We start from the raw sequence: 25,609 nt of genomic DNA, 5'->3' as shown, positions 1-25,609 counted from the left end.
TTCCTTCATTCCCAGACAACTACTGATCTACTTTCTGACTGTACAGACTTGCCTATTCTGGGCATTTACATCATATAATATCCATTAAATCTGGACATGAAACAAAAAGTCCTTATTCTTGGTAATTTTATTAGTCTTTAGAATAATGGAAACTTATGTGTTTGTTCAGTGGCCAAGACTTTGGGAAGAGCTTGATTTTTTGCTTGGGGAAGGGGGTTGCTATACTTTTAACCTGCACAAACCCTCAACAAAAATAAAGACTACCCCAATGAGGAGAAATGTTTCAACTATCGGTGGTAAATGACCACTCCCAGCAGAGAAGCAGTGTGATTTGAGTTGTATTTTGAAATGCTTTAGACAAACTACATACTGTGCCACCTTTCAACCCCGGCCATGAGCATTAGCAAGTGCCCCCTACCAAGGCTTGAACTTTTAGGTGCCCTGTTTCTCCATGATATTTTATTGATTTTTATAAAGTCTTTTTTTTCCCTTCAAATCATTTAGCAAATATAGCAAGATTATTGTCACAGGTGAATGGTGGGTGAACAATTACTGTTACAACTGACTCATAGGGAAGAATTAGAAGTTAAACAGTGTTACTTATTTCCTGCATAGTCACATTTTATGAATCAGAGTGCATACTACCCTTCATATTTAGAGAGAAATTCAGTAGGATTCTGCTATCTGGGTTTCCCTGACCGAGACTCTAATCCAATGTCCTTAGGACCTTTAGAATGGGGAAAAGCTAGCCATCCTGAAATCCTTTTTGCTTAAATGGTGAGTAATTTCCACTCCCAGTTGTCCACACAATATTCCAGTGAGTCTTCCGGATTAATAAGTAGCTAATTGGTGCTGTTCCATTGTATTACTTACAAGAAAATGTATACTCATACCCAGGTCTACTGTGGTATCTACCATCAAACATAATTATCTTAAAACCTCCGCCACTCCTCAGATTCCACTGGGAGCCACCTTCTCTCCTGGTCGCCTCACGGCCTGAATACCCGGCTCTCCCTCTAACTTCTATGTTGTCTATCTTTAATTTAGACTAAGAGCACTTTAAGTCGGGGGACCCAGAAGATAGCATATGATCATGGCCCATTTGCTGTTATTCCTGACTTTAAAGTGGTGGGGGAAAATATCAACTTCTCTCCCAGCTCTCTGAAAAGCCTAGCCACAAATGGACTGAAGTTATAGTGGAACTTGAGTTTCACGCACAAAACCTGGCTGCCCAAAAAGGTAGAGTTAAACTCAATGTTTTGCTGCAGTGGCTACAATGACATAGGATTTGATGTGGATTGTTTCCTTGCAGCTGGAAAGATACTGAATAGTGACAGAAAGAATGCCTTCCTTCCAATATTGGGTACAAGGCAGGTATGTCTGTTCTTACACTACTATTCAACACCGTACTGGGAGTCCTAACAAGTACAAGAAGGCCAGAAAAAGAAATAAAGAGCATACAGATTGGAAAGGAAGAATAAAACCATTACTATTTGCAAGAGGACATAACTATCTACATAGAAAATCCCAGGGCGCCTGGTTGGTTCAGTCGGTTAAGCGTCTGCCTTTGGCTCAGGTCATGATCCCAGCATCCTGGGATCGAGCCCCATGTGGGGCTCCCTGCTCAGCAGGAAGCCTGCTTCTCCCTCTCCCTCTGCCTGCAGCTCCCCCTGCTTGTGCTCTCTCTCTCTCTCTTTTTGTCAAATAAATAAATAAAATTTTTTTAAAAAGAAAGAAAAGAAAATCCCAAAGAATCTACAAAATCTCCTAGAACCTACAAGTTAGTTTAGCAAGGTCATGGAACTAAAGTCATGGTACAAAAAAGAAAAAAATCAATTGTTGGAAACTGAAATTTCTGATAATAAAATTTCCTATGATACAATACAATTTTAATAAATTTTCAAAATAGTATTTAATAATAGCACAAAAAATTATAAAATATTTAGGTATAACTCTAACAAAATACCTCCAAGATATGCATGCTGAAAACTACAAAATAAGGACAAATGAAAGAATACCTAATAAACAGAGAGAGATGGTGTTCATTGACTGAAATATTGTTGTCAATTTTCCCCAACTGAGTTATACATTCAAAGCAATCCAATCAAAATCCCAGCAAGACCTTTTGTAGATGTCAACAAAATGATTCAATCGTATGTCAATCATACAATAAAGCTAAAAAAAACAACAACACTGGAGACAGGGGGGCAATACTGTGCAATGGTTAGCGCAAGGGCTCTGAACTCAGACCACCTGCGGTTTGAGTCTCTGCTCTTGCACCTATTAGCTGTATCTTTGGGAAACCTACTTAACCTCTCTGTTCTTCAATTTCCTAACTGGAACAAGATAAAAGTATCTACTTCAGAGGCTGCTGGGAGGATCCAGGTAAGGGGGATTACCTAGCATAGGAAAGCACACATAACATTACTGGTTATTAGTGTTAAGAACAGCTATCACAAATAAAAGGCTAATATTCTGTTGGGGAGGCAACAACTGAAACAAACCAACCTTGACTCGAGTGACTTCAATCATTTCTTTGCCTGAATCACTTTGGTATGTCCGCACAATTTTAAGTCTATTACTAAAAGATGACCTTCCAGTGTCTTTCCTACTGGGCAGGTTGCTGTCCAATAAGGAGATGGTAAAGCTGTCTTCTCAGGGCAAGATTTCAGACAGGAATTGAGAGAAGTAGATGACAGTACAAGGAGGCATGGGACATAACAAGGCACAGACTGACATGCATGCAAAGAGGAGGATTTGCTCCTTATTTTTTAAAAAAACACACCTTTAGGATCTCTCTAGATCAGTGGAGACAATTTTGATTTTCATGACTGGAGTCAGGCAGAGTGTTAAAAATAGTATCTAGAGGGTAGAGGTCAGTGGGTAAGCTAAACATCCTATAATGCAGAGGACAGCACCAACAAAAAATTATCAGTTCCCAAATGTGGACAGTGTCAAGTTTGAGAAACCCTGCTTTAGATGGATAACCAAGGCCATTTCCTTGGTTATTAAGAGTCCCCTAACCAAATCAAAGGTCATGGCAGCCATGCTATTTTAGGCACTATAAGGATGAATGTCAAGCCTTTGCATCCAAATATATGAGTAATAGAAACTCTTCATATAGATTTTGTCGACCAACAAATTTAGGAATGCCAAGGAACATATATTGAAAGTATTTTTTTAAATAGGATACATAGTCTGGGTTAATGATTTGTAAATATCAGTAAGAAATTTTAAATTACCAACATTGGTTCAAGAAGAAATAGTGTAATTCGATCAATGCCATAGAAGGAACTGACAAAGTAATCAAAGATCTCTTTTCCTCCTCACTACCCCCAACAAAAGCAACTGGCCCAGCCAGCTTTAATAAGTGGACTTTTCCCCAAATTTCCAAGGAACAGATAGCTTCTACGCTTTTGAAATTGTTCTGAAGTACAGAAAAGGAACAGCCTTCTAGATATTTTTAGCAATCTCATATAACTTAATTCCCAAATCTTGACAGAGATGGAAAAAAATTACAGGACAAACACACATACGAATATAGATGACAGTATCCTAAATATATTAACAAATACTACCCACCAAGATCTAAAGAAATGTGTACTACCATATCCAACTAAGATTATGAGAATATGACTAAATATTAGGAAAACATTAGTATAATTAACTATATATAGGTCAAAAGGAAACATCCTTTAAGATTTAAAAGAAGATTAAAAATTCAGCATCCACTTCTGTCAGAAACTGAGCAGGAAGTAAACAAGGCTTTCCATTTAATACATGCATCTTCCCTACAGAATATTCGTTGACAGAGATTTAGTTTTATAGTAACTTGAGGGAACGCCTGGCTGGCTCAGTTGGTAGAACATGTGACTCCTGATCTCAGGTCGTGAGTTTGAGTCCCACGTTAGGCACGGAGCCTATTAAAAATAAAGCAAACAAAGCAAAGTACCTATAGTAACTTGAAATTTTCATTACAGCGCTTAAATTGCTGCAACTTCCATCCCTTTGGGATACCCGAATGTTAACCTGGCTTAACTGAGGGTTAATGGCTTTCCCACATTCATATTACTTGTTTGCCTCTGCACAAACCATCAGAATCACACCTATAGCATTTCCAACATATCACACATATGAAAGGTTTATTCATACCATGGACTCAGGGATGCCAAATCAAGTTTATGTTAACTCCGAAGGTTCTGAAATATGTAAGACATAGAGATGGCTCAGTATCAGCAAGGAAAGAAAACCCAACTCAAAACTACTTATGCAAACACTGAAATTTATTGATTCATGTCACTGAAAAACTCAGCGGTAGATTTGGTTCTCTCCATTTCTCTCTTATCTGCAGGGCTGGCCTCTTTTCACCCTTCCTGACAGATCAAGGCTAACATCTGAGCCCAGCAGAATAATATGCTGCTTCCTGGTAGGTTCTGCACCTGATTGGATGAACCTGGTCACCTGAACCCATCACTGTGGCAGGGGGAAGGAACAGTATAGATGGGCTAGACTAGACCCCAAGTTCCACCCTTGCCGTGAGGAAGAGAGCCCCACCTATATACCACATCAACTGTTGAGGGCTGAGTGGCTTTCCAAAAAAAGCAGGGCAGTAATTGCCATGAAAAGGGGGTAAAAAATGCTGGGAGGCCAAAGGAACCAAGGTCCAGGACAGGCCTCTCTCTAGGGTGAGCATAGCATGATGATGTAGCTGGGAGGAAGTCCTAAAGGTTTTCCCACATTTGAAAACACTCATAGTTTCTCTCCACTGTGGATTCTCTGATGCCGACTTAATGTTGGCTTAACAGCAAAAGCTTTTCCACACTCATTACACTCATAAGGTTTCTCCCCAGTATGGATTCTCTAGTGTATCACCAACTCAGAACTACTGGGGAAGCCATTTCCACACTCCTTGTAGACATAAGGCCTGTCCCCACCGTGGATTCTCTGATGCCTGATCAGATTTGCACTATTATTAAAGGCTCCCCCACATTCCTCACACTGATAGGGTTTCTTCCCAGTGTGGATTCTCTGGTGTCTAACATAGTAAGAAAAAAGCTGAAGCATCTCCCACACTCCTCACATCTGAAGGGTTTTCTTGCACAGAGGATTCTCTCATCCTTTCTTTTAGTATTTTTCACTGTGGGGATTTCCTGGTGGTTCTCCAGTTCACATGTTTCTGGAAAGTCACTTTCCTAAGAAACATTCTGTGGCAACCCATGTGATATTATCACATCTCTTCAGAAATTTCCTGAGTTGATGTGGACTCACTGTCAATGTTGGTCTCAGCATCTGACATGAAAAATGGAAGACACATGCCACCTGAGAATTATACTGGAAACAACAGAGCACTGAAATTATAGAGCCTGTGAAAATTACTATTCCAACCTCCATGTAGCCTGCCAGAAATATAAACCTATTAAACCAGAAGAGCCAAATATGACAGAGGCAGAAGGTAGTAGCTGTGGAATAGGAAATGAGATTTTGAACCCAGGTCACTACACTTTCTAACACAAAAGACTGCTTCCTAAGCTTCTCCGGACCTGTATGTCCCCAATAACTTGTGACTTCATAGTACTTAAATGCTTGAAAATGCTCATGGAGGAGGAAGGACAGAATCTAAAAGCAAGAGGCAACACCTGGTGGGCTACAAGAGTTGAGCGTATGCCATCTAACTGTTAGAAATGGCTGAGTATGTGCTGTTTGGGACTCAAAACGTGTCTTCTCAACTACTTATAAAGGGGAGAACATACTTTGCTTTGAGGCCAGGAGACTGCACAGTGCCCCCCTTTGTATACTGAGGAACAGGAAAGCCTCAGGTGAGAAACAGACAACAGAAACAGGCTGTCTAGTGGCATCTGTATTTCCAAAGATCGGAGGACATTTTCATTAAGTTTGTTGAAATTCAATCCATTTTTTCTAAAACTTTGAGTTAAATTTCACACTCAAGTGTTGATCTTTATCAATTTGTATTCTTGTTAAACATTTGTAGCTAAAAGCATATATTAGCATTTTTTATGCCATTTGCAAAATAAAACTATGTGCAGAATGTCTGTTTATCTTTTGGGTTTTTTTTTAAAACAAATTAGCTGCCCCCGATCTTAAACCACTAGAACATAAGCTCCACAAAAGCAAGGGCTTTGTTTTCTTTCTTGCTGTATCCTAGGTGTCTTGAGCAATTCTTGACACAAAGTAGATACTAAATAAATGTGATAAAATAAACGATTAATTATTTGTTATCTGTATAAATAGGCAAACAGGGGTGCCTGGGTGGCTCAGTCAGTTAAGCATCCCACTCTTGATTTTTGCTGAGGTCATGAACTCAGGGTCGTGAGATGGAGCCCTGAGTCAGGCTCCACACTGGACGTAGAGCCTGCTTAAGATCCTCTCTCTCCCTCTCTCTCTGCCCCTCTGTGCCTCCCCCACTCCCACCCCCACTCGCCCATTCTCTCTCTCTCAAAAAAAAAAAAAGGCATACAACTATGTACTACAATAATAAAATTATTATGGCTTGAAAATAACTGGATCCATGTTGTAACATAATGGCTGATAAGTTCTATTTTAGTAGGGAGTGGGGGTTATCTATCCAGTTCTCAACACATGCCTATGTGCATGTGAATTTGGAGAAGGGGGCTTCTTCAGAAGGGACGTGCTGGGAAACAGGAGCAAGGAAACAGCTGAAACTCTGAACAAACAGGGAAATAATCTGAAAAACAGTGACCAGAATAATGTGGAGCCTGGAAGTCAATCTCATATGTCTTTTCCCTTGCTGTTTGACAGAAAGTAAGTGTCACACAATCCAGACTAGAATAACAGATGACAGAGAAACCCCCTCCTTCCCTGATACCTTAGAACCCTACCATTTGGACTGATCAGCTTCCCCACAGTGGCAGTGGTTCTTCCAAGCAATCACCACTTTCCCTAAACCTCCAACTGGCCCCTCACTTAACTCTCCCGTCAGTATCACCTCTTCCCGGTGGGAAAACCAAGACTGCCTCAAAGGTGCTCCTCAAACCCCTCACTGTCCACCCCCACAGGGTGGCGCCCATCTCCCACCTTCCCTTTAGAGCTCCCCCTCTCCTCAACGAAGCTCATCATATACATCCTCTCCCTGCTCCCCTTTCACCTTTTCTGACTTTAGCTATTCAGGCGCACTTGAGGGTAATCATCTTTCCTAGACTAGTTTTTTTTTTTCCCAACTGTTTGAGAACCACTAGTAGATCATGAAATAAATGTAGCAAATTGCAGGCAGAAACTTTTTAAGACGTGAAAGACATCAGACTAGATTTGAATAGAGAATTAATAGAGAATACCAGGTGTCAGAGCAGACAGGAAAGGTAAGCTGTGAATCAGAAACTTTGGCTTCAGTTATTTGTAGAAGCGTATATACTGGGTTGTGACTTAAGTTGTATTTCTTACCGTAGGTCACAGTAAAAAAAATGCAAAACATTGCCTTAAAGCTACTATTTACAGTCTTCCTTTCATTCCAAAACCTCATAAAAGATGGTAAGTGTTTCCTCAACATGTTCACATGGCACTTACCTCTCCATGGGCTTCTACTCCATTGCCCACCAGCTTCCTTGGAAATCCTCCCACCCTTAGCTTCAATTTCACTCTTCTCTCTTCATGATCCTTCTAGTCTTTATCTCTACTTCCTCCTCCCTCTCTCTTCAACCCCCAAAAATCTTTAAGATTCTCCCCACCCCCTTCTTTATTTAGGGACATTTCAGCTACATGGTGTCCTTTATACAGAGCAAGGTGTCTCAATCTCAGCACTACTGACATTTGCAGCCAGATAATTCTGTTGTGCAGGGTTGTCCTGTACAGTGGAGAATGTTTAGCCCCTTCCCCAGTCTGCACAAACACAAATGTCTCCAGACATTACCAAATGTCCCCTGGGGGAACAAAAGTGGCTGGCCCCTGGTGAGAACCACTGACATGCCAGACTCCCACATATAGAGGGTGATCATAAAGTCTGGAAGCACATACATTTTTTAATAGACTGAAGATGTCTTTGACACCATTACATATGCCTGCCTAGGTTTCCAGACTTTGACACCGTGTATAATCCCAGCCTTGACCTTGTGTCAACATCACAGAGTTGCATTCTCAAGAGCCTGCTACACCCAGGGAGCTGTATGTTCCAGAGAAACTCAAACTTCATGGGATAAGTCACCATAAAAGCTATTTTTATATCATGACTCATTATATTTACTGCTAAGCTTTATCAGTGCTACCCTTCTATAATCCTTTCTATCTCTGCACAACCTTGTCCCTATCCTTGTGCAGGCCTCCAAAGTTATTGACTGCAATATAGTAAAAATGTAGGAAGGTTTTACGCCCTAATTTCCCCCACAGTCCAATCAAATTACATATGATGTCCAGTTAATATTTTTAAAACATGGCAATCATGGGCTTATGTTGTATGCCACTAGTGGCAAGGTCACTGTGGCAGGGGTCCCCACTCCTGCTCCATGTTGTTTTGCCAGCTTTTTCATTTCCTATTCCCATGCAGTAAGTTCCCTAGGACAGAAATCTTCAGGTCTGCCTTAATCTCTGTGTTCTAGGTTTTCTATACACACCAACGATGTTTATGCATGGTTGGCTAAATAAGAGGGCTTAAGGATATGCTCTGTAGTAGAGCAGGGCTGTTCAAAAAAAATATAATATACGCCATAAACACAAGCTACATATGTAATTTTTTTATGGAAGCCACATTAAAAAAAATAAAAAGAAAAATGGTAAAATTAATTTTTATATTTTATTTAACCCAGCAAATCTAAAATATTATCATTTCAACATGAAGTCAACATAAAAATTACAAATGAGATCATTTACACTATTTTTTAAATAAGTCTTCAAAATCTGGTATTTTATACTTATAGGACATTTCAATTTGAATTAGCCCCCCTTCATGGGGTGCCTGGGTGGCTCAGTCGTTAAGTGTCTGCCTTCGGCTCAGGGCGTGATCCCAGTGTTCTGGGATCAAGCCCCACATCAGGCTCTTCTGCTGGGAGCCTGCTTCTTCCTCTCCCACTCCCCCTGCTTATGTTTCCTCTCTCGCTGGCTGTCTCTCTCTCTGTCAAATGAATAAATAAAAAATCTTAAAAAAAAAAAAAAAGGAATTAGCCCCCCTTCAAGTGCAAGAGTTTAATAAGCACACACAGCTACTGGCCACCATATTAACAGCACAAAAGTAGACAAAAGGAAGTCCTGCTTAGGCTTTCAGTCCTAAGCCTATGTTCCTGAATGTTTACTTAAAAAGACAGAACAATGAATGCTCACAGGTGGGCCCCAGAAATGTCCATTTTAAAATACACTCCCCAGGTAATTCTCCTGTTCATCAAACCATGAAGCTCTTCACAATTATATGGTGACATACATGATCAAGGTATAGTAACATATCATTGTGGTTTTAAATTGCATTTCCCTAACGGGTCAGGCATCTTTTTCATTTGTGTGTTCCCTTTGGTGAAATGTCTGTTCACACCTTTCACACATTTCCTAACTGGGTTGTTTATTTGTTTTTGTTCCTGAGTTTTAAGAGTCGTTTATATATTCCAGATACTAGTCCTTTTCCAGATATTATATTATGCCAGGAATTATATTAGATCTTTTATTATTCCTTTCCTCCAGCCAGATTATCTTCCCCCACCAACCCCATCTGCAACGCGTTCTTACCTGCTGAATGCAGAACATGTGACCTGCCACTGACAGAGTGTCACCTGAATTTCTGTAATTCCTCCTGCTGTGACCCACAGGCTGCTGCGTATATACTAACAATATACCAACAGCACTTAACACATTCTCTCTTTTTTAGCTCTCTAACTGTCTGCATAATTAGTATCCTCCAGAACTTCTCAAAGAAGTGCCATTTTGGCACACAGCAAGCGCTCAAACACTGGCAAAACATGCATCTAACAAAGGACTCTGGTTGATGGTTCCAAACCTGCCTCACCTACCTTTAGAAACATCACTGGTACTCTCTGCAGGTGGATTGGCCTGTGGCACCAGGCCTCAAGGCAAATCCCCTCCTTCCAGAAGTGAGATCAGGGCAAGTCTGCAAACTGGGTACCCTGAAAAGGAGGCAGAAAATGGCACTGCGGGGGAGTCTCTCGTGTTAGTGTTCTTGAGGTACCACATTACCCTGTGTCTGCAGTCAGATGAGGAAACCCCAAAGCGGCTCAGTAAGGATAAGGCCCACAGAAGTGGGCTGGAAAGTGGGGAAGACCAAGGAGATTTTTGATCAAGAGGAAACTGAGCATCTGTGACCTCTTCGTAAAAAAATCACTTAGAGTTTGTCAGTGAAATCCTGTGAGACACATGCAAGCACAGAAAAGCACTGAAGGAAGTCTTCCTTAGACCACTGGGAGAGCTGAAGGCACTACCTTCAACAGAAGATACTTCTTTCCCATAGTGCCCTGCACAGAACTCCTATGGTGGGAAATGTTCTCACCAGAGAATGGTCAAACCCACATTAGACCCAAACTGACCTCAGACTTCTCCCTCCATCCCTGCCTGACGTCTTCTGGGGCTGAGTGAGGGTTTAGGAGTTTTTGCCCCTGTAAATACGTAAAAGGTTATGAGATTCACACCACAATCCACCCTACCCTTGTCCTATGAATCTGAGTCCCAAAGGCAAAGTGGCTTTACCCAGGGAAGTCAAGTTCCCGTAATTTGTCAGCATCACCTCCCTGCACAGGGCTCTCTGTGAAGGAGAAAGGCCAGCCCATTCTGTCCAGGTGAAGTAGACAGCCAAATCCTCGAAGGTCACCACCTCCTAAAACAAGAGGTTCCTGCTGCCCCACAGCCAATCCTCTGGCTCAGAGCCAGAGTGTGGAACACAGGGGACAGTGTGAGGTTCTGAGGGACAGTCTCATGATGGATGGGAAATGAAGAGTAAAAGGACATGGCCCTGAGTGCTAATGAACGACCACACCTACAACCAGCAGCTCTGAGGCTCCCTTTACCGTCAGAGCAGCTTCTAATTGCACATGAGACTTACTACAAGAGGCAATGTCACATTATAGAAAACTGGAACTGAGAAAATCTTCACAAATCTGCCTCCCTGAAGTAAACCCTCTTCATTTTTACACATGCCCTTCTGGTCTTTCAGACACTGTATAAACTGACAATTGGCCTCCGACTGTACATCTCACAGGTGACATCCCAGGGATGTCCCTCCTGCCCCACTTTACTGATCAGAGTCCAGCCTATCCATCCTGTTCCCTGCACTTACACTGAGCCCTGTTCTCTGTCCACATCTGCCTGCCCTATCCCAATTCTCACAGCCACCTACTGAGAACAGTCATGGTTTGTCCAAACGGGCCCCATTCCCTGAAGCCCTCACAGAACCCTGCTGTGCCACCCACCCCTCCACCCTCAACAAAAGGGGGCGATGCTGCCTCTGCTTGAGCCCCTCCAACAGAAAGCACTCTGTGTTGGAAGAGCCTCAACTCCAACTCCAGGCAGTCTTCCTAGGATAAAGTGTTTCCTGATTCTAATTGCTGCTATGTGGCTCTCTGGCTGTCTCTCTTTATACCTCTCAGATAAGCTGTCCTCTGCCAAGAAACCGCCTGCCTGCCCAAACTCTTCCTTCCCAGACAGCATAATGATGTGGTCCTTCTTGTCTTCTTGGTGACTTCCCCGTGTGGACATGATCCTCACTCCAAGGCCTCATGTGGTCCTGGTGTCAGTCACATGCCTGGCTCAGATGCCCAGTGACCCACACACCAGTTATGTTTCTGACATGTCCAATTCTGAACCCGTCACCCTCCCTTAAATGCTTCTAATCCTGCTCAGTACAAGGAGAAACAAATGGTTAAGTGCTCACATCAGATGCTGGTCATTGTTTTGATTCCCTGTCTCAGCCAGTAGCACCACTCTCAGCCTGGTCTCCTTGGATGGGAACCTGAGAATCATTCTCAACTATCCCCCTAGTCACTGCTTAGTTCTGGCAAGCAGTCAGCAATCAAATCCTGCCAATTCTATCTCCTAAATATTTCTTGGATCTGACTCTTATGCAACATCATTAGTCACCATATAACTCAAGTCCTCAGCAACTGTCCTTTGGACCATGGCAACGGTCCCTAATTTCAGGCTTATCCTCCAAGTCCACCTCTGTCCAGCACATAGAAAGATCCTTATAAAATGCCAATCTGACCTCAACTCTGAGAGCTAATGCACTTAGATGGATCACCATACAACAACAAACTCAAATTCAAGAACCTGGGCCTGAGTTCCATAGGCAATAAATGTTAGATGACAGGATGGCCCAAGACTGGAGACAAAGGAAATTGTTGAGAGGTTCTGCTAACAATATCCAGGAAAGGTATGATAAAATCAGGAAAGCTAGGGGATCCTGGGTGGTTCAATCAGTTAAGCATTGGACTTCAGCTCAGGTCATGATCTCAGGGTTCTGGGACAGACCCCTGCGTTGGGCTCCCCACTCAGCAGGTAGTCTGTTTATTCCTCTCTCTCTCTCTTTCTGCCCCTCCCCCCACTCACGCTTTCTCTCTCTCTCGCTCAAATAAATAAATAAAATTTAGGGAAAAAAACCAGGAAAGCCATATAAAGAAGGGACAAATGGCTGCTGAGACAAGAACAACAGAACTTGGATTGAATAAACAAGGTGACAAAGGAGAGTGAAGAGTCAATAATGACTAAAAATCTGAAAACAGTGACCAGGGATGGTGGCATGGAGATACTAGCAATTAGCAGGAAGTGCAAGATGAGTGGGAGGTGCAAGGGGTACAATGAACTGTGTCTCTGATGTGTCGAGATTAGGCTTCCAGGCAAGGCCATACTAATGGAAAGGAACCCAGACAATGGAAGATCTGGGACTGGTACTTGGGATAAGATCATGGATGATGAGATGCGACATAATGAAGCCTGAAGAAGACTGAGCCCATCGAGCAGCACACAACAATCTAGCACACTGCAGAGCTGAAAGGCACCTGGCAGAATCTTTCTCCTAACCTGGAATGAGCAGCATTGTTGCCATCTGACAGATGAGGTCAGCTGAAGCACAAAGAGGTTAGGTGACTAGCTCAAAGAGGTGCCCCATCAATGCCCCTGAGGGCTGATGGGGATCTCCTGTGAAATTAAATTTCCTGTCATCTACTATGTTTCATATTGCAGCATGCTGCTTCCCTCAACCAGAAGTACTGATTCTCAAGACAGACATTCATGCACCGTTCCTGAACCAATTTTTTCCTCACTGATCCTGAATCCCCAACTTTGCTCTTTCTGGAGGACAAATGGTAAAGGCCCCCTTTTTCTCTTCTTCCTCCTACCATCCCTCTGTTCCCACCTCCCAAGAGTCTCGTCACCTTGTTGATCTGGAACACTCCTACCAGAACACTGGATACCTCCACCACCAGCATGAGTCCCTTATCTCATGGATCCCTCTGTGGGGGTCCCTACTGAACCTGGGAGCTCTCCAGCTCAGCAGAGATCCTCAGGGTGCAGGAGGCTATACATCTGATTCCTCACTCTCTCCAGCCGTCTCCAGCCATTGCTTCCTGGGCCCTGGAGTCTCTGGCTGCTCAGTGTCATCGTCGGCTCTCTCCCATCATCCAGTCCCACTGTGGGGATGAAGTGGGGCCCTCCTGCTGCTTTGGCTCTAACACTTTTGCCTGAATCACTGCTCTTATTTCCCATTTCCTTCAAATAAGATTTCTTGAAGGATCTGAGGGAGTCACAGCTCACCTGGTGCCAGGCGTTCAGGGGCATGGCTGCCATCACCTGGGCTCCCTCTCAGTGAAGGGCAGGGGCTGAGGGAAGAAGCAAAGAGAACCAAGAGTGAGCCTGGCCCAGTCAGTGACTTACCCTTAAACATGCATACCTGTATTAGCTGCTAATAACAACTGACATTCACTCTAGGCTTGCAATGTGCCAGCTACAGAACTCAGCACTCTACATTCATTATAATACTATGTATTTACAGATATGTAAAACTATTGTCCTCATTTTACCGAAACAAGGAAACGAGATTTAGAAAGTTTAAGTAATTATTTTAGGCCACAAGAGCTATATTCATAACCACTAGGTAGTGCTATCTCTCCTAGGTAAAAACAATACAGCAGGGCAAAAATATAAATAAACAAAAGCAAAACAAACCAAACATTAAAAAAAGAGCCCAGGGAACCTATATGAGAAACCGGTAACAGAAGATGCTTTTGGTGCAGGAAGAGTGGGAAATTGGAATCCAGGACAGAAGACAGACTTTCTTTTCACTCCATGCCTTTTGAACTGTTCAAATTTTTAGCATGTACCTTAATACATTTTTAAATATAACAGCTTGTTTAAAAGTCTAAAAAAAAAAAAAAAGGAACCCGGAAATAAGCTTAATAAGAAACATAACAAATTTATGTAAAGAAAATTACATAAAACATTATTGACAAACATAAATGAAAAAGCAAACATTTTCCTGGATTGAAACAATCAATATTAAACTTACTATAAATGCTGACTTTTCTCCAAACTAATCTCTAAATTTAGTAATAACTTCCTTTTATGAAGAGCTTGTTCACGCTCAGCACCATGCTGAAATGCTTTATACACATCTTCTCATTTACTCCTCACAACATTCCTTTAAAAAAGATTTAGGTTTTGGGTTCCCCCTCCCAAACAGATGAATAAACAGAAGCTAAGAGATTAAGAGACTTCACCAAGTTCACACAAAGAACAGATGGTCAAACCTGGATTTTAAGACAAACTTGGATTTCATGCCAAGTTTGCCAGATTCCAAGAGCCATACTTGTAAGCAGCTAACCAATATTACTTTCAAGCAAATTATGAACAGAATTTATTTAGAAATCTGATAAAGTGATTCCAAGGTTGATGCAGAAGAACAGTCAAAATAGCCACTAAAATTTAAATAAAAAGGGAAAATAGGAAAGAAAAAACGTGCAATACCAGGTGCTAAATGTGTAACAAGTAAGGTAGGCTGGTACAAGAACATACTGCTGGAACAGTAAGACGGAATCTAAGACCCAGGAAAGACTAAAGCATAAAAGTAAATCAGAAAGATGGCATTCCAAATCAGTGGGGGAAAAGGGATGGATTATTCAGTGAACAACACTGGGAAAACTGGTTAACTACTTTAGAAAAAATGTGTAATTAAATTATCTTTTACCATACACTGAACTAAATTACATACACACTAAAATTTTGAGTGTGAAAAACAAAACCAAAGAAACAGTAAAAGAAAATAAAGGTAAGTCTATATCCCAGGGCGCAGAGATATCTAGCATGAGCAGTTCCAGCACAGTGGTAGGGTCACGAGCCAAATGACAAAGAAACAAAGAGAAAACTCTTAAAATGACAAATTAAACTACTTTAAAACTTCTGGCTAAATGACTAAGGAAAACTCAAAAGCAAACTAGGAAACTAACTCTACGACATATGCAAAAAATATTAATACTGCAGGTTCTTACAAAACCAATAAGCAAAAGTCAAACATCCTAGAAAATATCATGAACAGGCAATTCACCTATAAGTGGCCAGTAAACAGGCAAAAAGCTGTTTACCCTCTACTGTATAAAGACAGCAAATTAAAACAATAAAATGTAATTTTTCTATCTATCCAATTGGGAACTTCAAAAAAAAAAAAAGAAGATAATGCTTTATACTGGAGAAAATACAGGAAACCAGTATCTGCTGGTAGGAATGTAAATTGTTACATCTTTTTCTCAAGACAAATACCTACTTAAGAATATTCCTATCTATACTGTTAAGTATCTATACTGTTAAGTATTCCTATCTATACTGTTAAGTATAAAATGTCAAATTCAGTTGTGTGTGATTTGCTCACATTTAGAAAATTGTTAGTAGTGGTTACCTCTGGAAAATGGACCTGCGAGGGAGATTTCTTTTTTCCCCATACAACCTTAAGTAATACTTTTTCTTACCACATGCATGTAGTACTGTTTAAATTTGCTTAGGTAGTTAAATTTTAAAACCAATTTTTAAAAATTCCAATTTGAGGAATTTATCTGAGATGTGTCCAAAGATGTGTCTGCTCATAAACATTCATCACAGTTATTTCTAACATGAAAAATATGCAGAATTAAATATCCAACAATTTGGTACAAATCAGAAAAAAAAGAGTAGCCATTACAGCCATCATGCTGTAGGATATTTCACAACATGGGAAAATATTCAAATGCCATGAGAAATTTTCATATTTCAACCTTCAATGGTGTAAATCGTATGTACTTACAAATATCTACAAAACCACTCAATGGATATAAATTTTAAAACAGTATCCCTGAATGGTAGTCTTATTTTTTTTCTTTGTGCCATTTCAATTATTTCCCCAATTTTCTTACTAGAAATAGACTACTTTTCGAATTAAAGGAAATGTCATAGCTCAAGTATTACATGTTTGACTGGATCCCAACTCGGTCCCAGCAACTGCTATTTCCCCCGGCCTCTAATAGCCTTTCCCAATTTGCCCCCCTTTTCACCTGTTAACTTCTTTTCAGAGCTTCAGGCCTCAATTTGAAAGTTATATCCTCGAAGATCCAAACTAAGCCAGATCTGCTGGGCATGTATTCTTTTCTTATATCAAGCATCTTACACTGCAACGACAAATATATCTGCCCTTTTAGTCAGTATTTATTGAGGTATACTCTGTGCACCGCGATATGGTTGGCACTAGGGATTCCAACAACTTGTTCTCGTGTAACTTGCACTAAAATTTAAGTGTGAGGTTATAACTTTGTTATGTGCTAGGTATGTGGTGGTCTGAAAACCCATGATGAGGTCAACAGTGCCAATGAAAGCAGGGGTATTGTCCTACTCTTAGAAGACTTGAGAAGTGGACTTAACTAGGCCAAAGGGGGCATGTTTTAACAAGGCCAAGAAGCCTGTAGCAGGGGCAACGGGAGTGTGCTGCAAGACGAGGAGGAAGCTGAGAGACACCAGGCCAAGCGGGGCCCGTGAACATTCAGAAGGTTCTTCTGCCTAAAATCAATGGGGTTATTATGACCAGGGGCAGAGGTATGACCAGAATTTATATCCACTTCTCCGTTAGCCTGAAAGTTCCCTATGGCTGTCTTACTCATTGCTGCATCGCCGGAACCGGAACTACGCTGCACTTAATATGCGCTCAGTAGGGTAACGGACTGAACTGCGGCGCGTCAGTCATATCTTCCACCGGCAGCCCACACCCTCAGCCCCCATTTCCCGAAGCGGCCGCTGCGACGAGTGAAGGAGTGCGGGGGAAGCTCTCCTCGGTAGCGAAGCCGTCGCCCGACTCCCTGCCGGGTCAGCCTCCCAGAGGCCTCGGGAATCACGGAACCGCCAGGCTGGGACCCCTGACGGAAGCCTCTCAGACCACACTCACCTCCGGCCGTGAGCGGCGGGCGGTGGGCTGCGGGTGGACGGCAGGAGGCGCGCCGGAAGTGCGTTACCGCCGGCGCGTCTCCCAGACTCGCGCTTCCTCGGCTTTAGGATGCTGGGTCTTCCTCGGATTTTTCCGGGCTTCTCCGCGCGGGCCGGCCCCTGCGGGGAGGAGGCGACCTTCTCTCCGAAGGGCTTGCGGTGGCACAGACTTTAAACTTTCGCAAGGGACAGAGGAAGCCAAAGGCTATCCCGAATGAGCGCTAGTATTTGGGGATTGTCTTACGTGGCTGTACTCAGGCTGGTTCTGTTCATTGGACTGATTTCGTTGTAGATTTATGAGTTGTAACTGCAGTGTGAAAAATGCATTTAAGTCAAGAGAACAGTTAGAAGGCTATTAAAAGTCCCCGTCACAACAATTAAGAGCTGGATGGTGGCAGTACTATTTAGAACTCTTTACCATTAGCATCTCTCACAAGCTATTCTATAACGGGAATCAGCTGTAACTATAGATACACACAAGCATATTTATATGTACACATTTATTCAGCCTTCCGGATGGTACCTCTCTAGAAATTAATCTTTAAGTATTCTTACTTACCCATTATACATAATCAGCATCCAAACTGCTCCGAAATCACCGTTTAGTCTGTCTTCAGTGCCTTTGGCTTGACAGCACAATGTTGGAGATGCGCCTTCTTCACCTCAAGATCTATTATTCCATTGACGGAACTGAATCCTAGAAAGATGAAACATCAGAGCTCTCACAGTATGTAGGAGGCTTCTTGGCCATCTTTGCATTATGACCCTGGCTTTTATCTCTGTTCTCATTGCCTCAACTCACTGAGGGCCTGATCATCACTTGGGGATCTGCAAACACTTCCAGTCCTACATCTCCATAGACAGATAAATAGCAGGTCCTGATGAGGTTGGACTGTAATTCAGTTCAAATTCACCTAGGTAGGAATAATACAAAGGGAACTTCAACTCTAGGCAGAATTCTTCTGCCTAGCCTATTGTTCTGATACAACCAGACAGTCTCTTCTTGAGGGGAGGGGGCGGTGCTTCTGGCTGGACAGGGGTTGTGGCACTTCGGCTGCTCATGTTCTAGTATTTGGGGATTCTAGTATTTGGGGATAACTACTCATGTTCTTAGAGGCTCAGGAGATGGAGTTGATGAAACTTAGTGAAACAATACAGACACTATAGCACAGTTTGATGGAGGTGGAAAATACAAAAGAGGTTAAAAAATATGAAGAATAAAATGAGAATATCTATTATACAGCTAATAAAGATCCAAAGGAAGAGAATAGCAAGTATGAGAACAAGTGATAAAGATATAGGGAAATGGGTTGGGGCGCCTGGGTAGCGCAGTCATTAAAGCGTCTGCCTTCGGCTCAGAGCGTGATCCCGACGTACCGGGATCGAGTCCCACATCGAGTCCCACATCGAGTCCCACATCGGGCTCCTCCGCTATGAGCCTGCTTCTTCCTCTCCCACTCCCCCTGCTGTGTTCCCTCTCTCACTGGCTGTCTCTCTGTCACATAAATAAATAAAATCTTAAAAAAAAAAAAGATACAGGGAAATGGGTACTCATATTTTGTTCTTGAGAATGTGAATATACAGATGCTTTGGAGCGCAACTGGGCAATATAAAATTGAAAAACCATATGCACTATGACCCTATAGGTTATATTCCTAGAACCTAAAAAACTCTTGCATACATGCACAGGGAGTCATTTTGTATAAATAAAAAAAATTATAAGCCCTAAAACTTTTTTAATACCATAAGTCACAAGTAACAATGGTATTTTTGAAAGGGATGAATATTCTTATACATGCTTTTAAGAAATCAATACCTTTAAAGAAGTATTTTAAAATATTACATACCAGTTACCTAAAGTCATTAAAAAGAGGAGCATAAGCCAGATGGGACACCAGACTAGTCTTGTGTCCAATCAATGCATACTCCAGGTACTAGATACTGTGGAGTGGCTCACTCAACATCTTTTCCAGCCTTCTTCCGGTGTGCCTTTCTGTACTGCAAGATGGAAAGCTAAACACCAAATGTCCCATATTCCCTGTGGGTGGGCTTCTGAGTGGGCTCCACGGATAGATATATTCATGGCAAGACTAACTTATGTGATTCAAGTGGCACAGCTCACCAAAGAGGCAGCATTGTTCAGAAGCTCCCCAGCTGTAATCTAGAAGGCAGTTTCAAATCTATTGCGTGAATTAGAATCCCTTTGATCGTACAGGCCTGCAGGGTTGCTGTGGGAGTCATTCCCAGAAATTTAGCCAGAATCTGCATCTTCAACCTTCCCATTGATTTTATAAATTAAAGATTTATTTATTTATTTGAGACAGAGACACAGAGCGTGAGCTTGAGCAGGGGGGAGGGGCAGGGGAAGAGGAGTAGGGAGAAGCAGACTCCCTGCTGAGCAGGGAGCCCAACTCAGGGGTCAATCTGAGATCATGACCTGAGATCATGACCTGAGCCGCAAGCAGAGGCTCAACCAACTGAGCCACCCAGGTGCCCCGATTTTATAAATTTCTAAAACCTTGTAATAAAATCTGGTTTATTTAAACTAAACTCTGACAAATACACAATGTGTCTTATAATAATGAATTTGAGTTTCTGTCTAATGCATCCATTAAAAAAGAGAAAACACTATCACTGACTACAAAAGTTTTATATTTGCCTCCTAGGGGACGTACTCTAAATGGCAAGATTATGATTACTGCAAACTTTTTTACATATTTATTTTGGGAAATTGTTTTGGCATGCTCTACTTGGTGAAAAAAAAAACACTGTTTAGTATATGCTTGTTGTAGGAAATTGAGCTTATTCACTTAATATGTAATGAGCATATTACCCCTACTGATTTCTTAATATCTGTGAGTCATTACCTTCACTCTGTAACCCTTACTATGTAAGTAGCATGAACTTACCAACTATTAAACATGAAGACCCCTTTGCTTTGGCTTTCTCCCTATAGACCTCTTTGAGTTTGTTTCTTTAATACATACGAGGATATTCACTATGGCACTCCTTGAAATATTAAGAGTAGATAAATAGGCTGTAGAGAATTCTATTTATTAGTTAAAACGAACTAGAGCTACAAGCTTCAACACGTAAATCTCATAAAAATCATGCTGAGTTTTTTAAAAAAATGCCTGTGACAAAAGGACACAATGCAAAATGTTTTTACATTTAAAATATATGTAAATTATAAATATATATAATATTTATGGATAATTTCTAGAACTTACACATAGAGTAAAAGCCCAAAAAGAAAAACATGCATAATTCAATGATACACAGTAACCCCAGCATAGGTGTTTACACTGGCAGGAGGAGGAAGGCAAGGAGATACAAGGAGGAGGGATAGGGGAAGCAGGACTTTAGCTGTGAAATATTTTTGAAATGTTGGCAAAATCCCAGTATTTGCTTAACCTAGATGGGGGGTACATGAGAATTGATTACTTTTATACTTTTCTATATCAGTTACTTCACATTAAAAATAAAGATTTAAAAGTAGAAAATTATGCTTTTATCACATTCATTATATTATTAGACTTTTACCCTGGAATGGACTGTCAGGTGATATATTAGTTCTGTTTTAACACTGAAGCCTTCCAGATGTGTTATTAGAACTTGTTTCCACAGGGTAGACCCTAGGCTGTCTAAATTGGGAGTAACTCCTGCTTTACAGTCCCTGGATTTCTCAACTCTGTAATACATAATACCATTAGAACTATAGCTGAAAGCTTTCTCACACTTCATACATACAAAGTTTCTTCCTATCATCATGCCCACTTAATTTTGCTTTAACAATATGAAAAACTTTCCCATAGTACTTACACTGCTAGAGTTTTTCTCCAGTGTAGATACTCTGATGCATATCAAATTGGGAGGTACTTTCAGAACCACAGTTAAAGCCCTTCTCACACAACATGCATTTGTTTAGTTTCTTCCCACGGCAGGCCTGAATGCCCAATTAATTTTGCATTAACAATGTGGGGGCTCTTCTCTAAAGTAAGTATTCTGATATTAACTCACTTGGGAGATACACCTGAAGGCTTTCCTGCAATCACTTCACTCATAAGGTGTCTCCCCAGTGTGGATTTTCTGATGCCAACAAAGTCTGAAGTTATGCGTTTAAGAGCTTTCTCACACCTAATATATCCATGGCTTCTCCCCGCTGTGGATTTTTTGATGCTGAATTAGTTTTCTGCTGAAGCCTTTTCCACACTCTTTACATTGAAAGAGCTTCTCTCCAGTATGAATAAGCTGATGCTTTCTACTTTAGGAGCTACATCTGAAGGCTCTCCCACACTCATTATACTCATAGTCTCTTCCCAAGGTGGATTCTCTTGATGTTGAAGATAGAATTGCGGCTGAAACCATCCCCATCTTGCATACACAAATAAGGTTTATCCTCATTATGATTTCTTTGATGTCTGATTGGATTTGCATTGACATTGAAAGCTTTCCCCACATTCATTACATTCATAAGGCTTCTCTACAGTTCGATTCTTTGATGTCTACTATAGTAACAACTATACTTGAAATCTTTTCCACGTTCTATATATTTGAAGGGTTTCTCCACAGTGTGGCTTAATGTCAAGTTAGTTTTGCACTCCTAATGAAGGTTTTCCCACATTCCTTACATTGAGATAGTTTGAAAACTCTTCTGTGGACTTTTCTAATGCTAAGTTGAGAGTTACACCTGAAGGTTTTCTTACATTCTATATATTTGAAGGGTCTCATCCCCATGTAGATTCTTCAGTGCTGGATCAGTTTTGAATTAAAGCTGATATCTTTCCCACATACCCGACATTTCACAGGACCTCTCCCTATTGGGAATGCTTTGAAACTGATAAACTGTCTGTACACTGATTAAAATAATCTCTCCAGTGGAGACTCTAATCCTCTCCACTCCTGCTGGAAAAAAAACTTCTATTCCCCTCGTCTTCCCCCACCATGGATATTTCCTATTGTCTCTTCAGTTCATAGTCTTCTAGAAAGGTAGTTCCTTGGAAAAGGTTTCTCTGGAGTTTACTAGAGAGCACAATCTCCTCCTTTGCTCTATCTTTTGTTGTTATGAATTCATTTGCAGTCTTGGTTACATCATCTATATTTAGAAATGAAAAAACAATATTACACTTAAGAATTGCTCCTGAGGGGAGACGTAAAGGATCTATATTCTAGAAACTACAAATTACTCTTGAAAGACGTTGAAGAAGACACAAAAAGATGGAAAAATATTCCATGCTCATGGATCGGAAGAATTAACATAGTTAAAATGTCCATGCTACCCAGAGCAATCTACACTTTCAATGCTATCCTGATCAAAATACCAATGACATTTTTCAAAGAACTGGAACAAACAGCCCTTAAATTTGTGTGGAACCAGAAAAGGCCCTGAATCGCCAAGGAATTGTTGAAAAGGAAAAATAAAGCTGGGGGCATGACAATGACGGATTTCAAGCTGTACTACAAAGCTGTGATCACAAAGAAAGCATGCTACTGGCACAAAAACAGACACATAGACCAATGGAACAGAATAGAGAACCCAGAAATGGACCCTCGGCTCTTTGGGCAACTAATCTTTGATAAAGCAGGAAAAAAACATCCGGTGGAAAAAAGACAGTCTCTTCAATAAATGGTGCTGGGAAAATTGGACAGCCACATGCAAAAGAATGAAACTTGACCACTCTCTCACACCATACACAAAGATAAACTCCAAATGGATGAAAGACCTCGATGTGAGACAGGAATCCATCAAAATCCTAGAGGAGAACATAGGCAGCAACCTCTACGACATCGGCCAAAGCAACCTTTCATGACACATCTGCAAAGGCAAGAGAAACAAAAGATAAAACGAACTTGTGGGACTTCATCAAGATAAAAAGCTTCTGCACAGCCAAGGAAACAGTCAAAAAAACTAAGAGGCAGCCCACGGAATGGGAGAATATATTTTCAAATGATGCTACATATAAAAGACTGGTATCCAAGATCTACAAAGAACTTCTCAAACTCAATACACAAGAAACAAACAAATCATAAAATGGACAGAAGATATGAATAGACACTTTTCCAATGAAGACATACAAATGGCTAACAGACACATGAAAAAATGTTCAAAATCATTAGCCATCAGGGAAATTCAAATCAAAACCACACTGAGATACCACCTTACGCCAGTTAGAATGGCAAAAATTAACAAGGCAGGAAACAGCAATTGTTGGAGAGGATGCAGAGAAAGGGGATCCCTCCTACATTGTTGGTGGGAATGCAAGTTGGTACAGCCACTCTGGAAAACAGTGTGGAGGTCCCTTAAAATGTTAAAAATTGAGCTACCCTATGATCTAGCAATTGCACTACTGGGTATATACCCCAAAGATACAGATGTAGTGAAGAGAAGGGCGTATGCACCCCAATGTTCATAGCAGCATTGTCCACAATAGCTAAATCGTGGAAGGAGCCAAGATGCCCTTCAACAGATGACTGGGTTAAGAAGATGTGGTCCATATATACAATGGAATATTACTCAGCTATCAGAAAGAATGAGTTCTCAACATTTGCTGCAACATGGACGGCACTGGAGGAGATAATGCTAAGTGAAATAAGTCAAGCAGAGAAAGACAATTATCATATGGTTTCTCTCATCTATGGAACATAAGAACTAGGAAGATCGGTAGAAGAAAGGGATAAATAAAGGGGGGGTAATCAGAAGGGGGAATGAAGCATGAGAGACTATGGACTCTGAGAAACAAACTGAGGGCTTCAGAGGGGAGGGGGGTGGGGGAATGGGATAGGCTCGTGATGGGTAGTAAGGAGGGCACGTATTGCATAGTGCACTGGGTGTTTTACGCAACTAATGAATCATGGAACTTTACATCAAAAACCAGGGATGTATGTATGGTGACTAACATAATATAATACAAAAATATTATTAAAAAAAAAAAGAATTGCTCCTGAGGGGCACCTGGGTGGCTCAGTTGCATGAGCGTCTGACTCTTGATTTCGGTTCAAGTCATGATATCAGGGTTGTGGGATCAGCCTTGCGTCGGGCCCCTTGTTAGGCTCTGCACTGGGCACAGAACCTGCTTGAGATTCTCTCTCTCCCCGTGCCCCTCCCCCTGCTTATGCTCTCTCTCTCTATATATATATATCAAATAAATAAATAAAATCTTTAAAAAAAATCTCAATCACACAATGTTGAATTTAAAAAGTAAGCTGCAGGGGGCGCCTGGGTGGCACAGTCATTAAGCGGCTGCCTTCGGCTCAGGGCAGGATCCCAGACGTGATCCCAGCATTCTGGAATTGAGCCCCACATCAGGCTTCTCCACCAGGAGCCTGCTTCTTTCTCTCCCACTCCCCCTGCTTGTGTTCCCTCTCTCGCTGGCTGTCTCTCTCTGTCAAATAAATAAATAAAATCTTTAAAAATAAAAAATAAATAAAAAAATAAAAAGTAAGCTGCAGAAAGATATACCATTTATGTGATTCAAAATATGCAAAATAATGTTATGTTGTTTATGGAAATAACCTTATATAACAAGTTTAAAAGCATCGATGGGCACAACTAACACCATATTCAGATGGTAAACTGCCTCTGGAGCCACAGAGGGAAATGCAATTTAATACAGGGGACTTCAACTACATCTGTGCTGCTTTAGTTCTTAGAAACATGCGAAACAGCCATAACAAAATGTTCACATATGATAAAGCTAAGGGGAGGTACATAGAAGTTTATTATACTCTTTTTTTTTTACACCTAAAATATTTCTAAGAATGTTTTAAAATCTCAACAGTACCACTAGTAGAATAAAACAGGAGAAATATCTTCCAGAACAGCAAAGGATGATAAAAGAGCAAAGAAAGGCAAGTCCACATAGCAAAAGGGACTAAATAGGACAGAAATAATCATCAAAAATTAAAAGCATTTAAGATGACAGACGTCAGACCAAATTTTATCCCAATGAATGTAAATAGGTTAAAATATTCTTAAAAGCATCAATACAGCAAATGGATGAGACATACTCTGGTTAGGTGACTGGGTTATTTTCTGTAAGTACGAAGGTAAATAAGCCTGTGAATAGGGTGATTGCCTTTACCTAGATAGCCTCACAAATGGGAAACCTTGTGTTTCTAATATCTGGAGAGCCCTTCCTCTTTTCACTCAGGACAAGATCCCATGTGCCCATGAAGAATTTCCTAAATTACTAACAACTAATGCAACAAATTAAGTAAGTGA

General features: G+C 41.1%; 1 protein-coding gene and 1 non-coding gene across 5 annotated transcripts in view; one reads left to right on the top strand and one right to left on the bottom strand.

The window, feature by feature from the left end:
* The window catches only part of ZNF19 (zinc finger protein 19), a 31,117-nt gene extending 13,037 nt beyond the window's left edge, over positions 1-18,080 (bottom strand). The window contains exons 1-4 of one of the 4 annotated variants that reach the window (XM_057314224.1): positions 17,948-18,080; positions 17,351-17,695; positions 16,470-16,583; positions 9,960-13,772 (exon numbers count right to left, since the gene is read on the bottom strand). The gene's annotated coding sequence lies outside the window, so the exon portion shown is untranslated. Of the gene's footprint in view, positions 1-9,959; positions 13,773-16,469; positions 17,696-17,947 lie in introns of those variants that run through there. The other 3 variants (XM_057314222.1, XM_026495176.4, XM_044382488.3) reach the window with 3 other exon arrangements.
* Positions 3,843-3,914, top strand: TRNAR-CCU (transfer RNA arginine (anticodon CCU)). The gene has a single exon. It is a non-coding gene; the product is annotated as a tRNA-Arg (tRNA).
* Positions 18,081-25,609: the final 7,529 nt, after the last annotated feature.

The sequence above is a fragment of the Ursus arctos genome, unplaced genomic scaffold, assembly GCF_023065955.2.
Source record: "Ursus arctos isolate Adak ecotype North America unplaced genomic scaffold, UrsArc2.0 scaffold_19, whole genome shotgun sequence".
NCBI classification, from domain to species: domain Eukaryota; kingdom Metazoa; phylum Chordata; class Mammalia; order Carnivora; family Ursidae; genus Ursus; species Ursus arctos.
The sequence above is the reverse complement of the archived record's forward strand: the minus strand, read 5'-3'. Positions and strand labels throughout refer to the sequence as shown.